Below are 1,882 nucleotides of genomic sequence, written 5' to 3' on the forward strand. Positions count from 1 at the left end.
TTCAGTTCTAGTTCAGTTCTAGTTCAGTTCTAGTTCAGTTCTAGTTCAGTTCTAGTTCAGTTCTAGTTCAGTTCTAGTTCAGTTCTAGTTCAGTTCTAGTTCAGTTCAAGTTCGGTTGCTGTTCAGTTCTAGTTCAGTTCCAGTTTTTGTTCAGTTCTTGTTAAGTTCTAATTAATTTTTTACTTGTCTTTAGCTATTTAGCTAGTTTGGGTTGATATGTAGCCGTCGATAAAACCATTTTATTTGCATATTTTGACATTCATATCTTCTGCATATATAAAAAATTATTTAATGACATAAACTGCCTGAAAAAAGTCACAACTCAAAATTTGCAACAAAGGTATGCCAAAGTCCAATATAAAAGAAAAAGCTTAGAATATGATAATACTAGGATTTATTCAACAAATCCCTTAATTTGTTACTATTAAAGTCAAAACTAATAAATTTATTTCTACTATTTTTTACAACAATTTTAGCTCCCAAATAAAAGAGTAAACTTAAATTGTATAACACATATGTATTGAAAAAAAGATGTAACAATATTAACCAATTTACCGTATAAGCTAAGACTGAAAAAAATGTCGTAAAAGGAAACAAATTCTGACCTTTCAAGGATTACTTTGCAAAACAGACACAAACTCTGACATTTGTATAGACGCAGTTTGTCTTATTTGCTTTTAAGCATATTGCAAGGATTTACATTTAGAATGGGAACAACCCTCATTTACTATAATTATGAATGCCACTTTTTCAAATCGATTTCTTTAGACATTTTTTACACTCGATAAATATCTTTTTTTCAGACCAAACATGATTAAATGTTAGTTTGTGTGTTTCTTTGTTTTTTTTCGACATCTTTTGATTTTTCATAAAAACATAATTTTAGTTATTTATGGCCTCTTAAAAATAGATTTTTGGGATCTATAACTCTATTATTATATTGTTGTAATCATATGTATATTGAAGGCCTGAGGATTTGTTTGAAGAAGCTAAAAAAAAACTTATTTGTAGGGAATGAGAGTTTAAAAACCAATTTGTTTTTGTGCCTTTTTTTACAATTTTTTATAAACAAATAAATAGTAAGCTTATGTCAGTAAAAGAATTTGCATTTGAGAAATAATATAGTTGGCAATGTATGCTAAAAGCCACCCTACACTAAATGAAAAGAAAAATCTACTACATATTGGATTTATACATTTGTTAATGGGTATATAATAACGCAAGCAAATTTAAAACAAATTACCTAGAAATTAAAATCACTTTTTAGAAATAATATAAGTTCTTTTTAATTCGGAAAACATAATTTCGTATATAAAGCCTCATCTGCCATTACATCTTCATTGAAGCAATAATATGCCATCCCTTTTATAAGCCCATATTTTGGGTTGAAAGATTTCAAACAAATTGTTCGGCACTAAACAAAATGATAAAGATGTTTGTTCAGTAATGCGTGTAATCCAATTTTTTCTTCTCAAACTTATACACATATATAAGAGCATAATATAATATTTTGAAACATAATATTATTAAGTATATTGTCAATTCTTTTCTTAGCTGAAAGAGTTGGGAAATGAGATGACTTTAAATCTTATTTCCATATAATCATTTATTTGTGTGATTTTTTGATGATGTTTAATAAAACTAAATTTTGTTAAGATTGTATTTAAGAAGTGCAGAACTAGAACAGAACTAGGATAGAACTAGAGCAGAACTAGAACAGAACTAGGATAGAACTAGAGCAGAACTAGAACAGAACTAGAACAGAACCAGAACGGAACTAGAACAGAACAAGAACAGAACTAGAACAGAACTAGAACAGAACTAGAACAGAACTAGTACAGAACTAGAACAGAACTAGAACAGAACTAGAACAGAACTAGAA

Source organism: Lucilia cuprina, chromosome 5 (assembly GCF_022045245.1).
Source record: "Lucilia cuprina isolate Lc7/37 chromosome 5, ASM2204524v1, whole genome shotgun sequence".
NCBI classification, from domain to species: domain Eukaryota; kingdom Metazoa; phylum Arthropoda; class Insecta; order Diptera; family Calliphoridae; genus Lucilia; species Lucilia cuprina.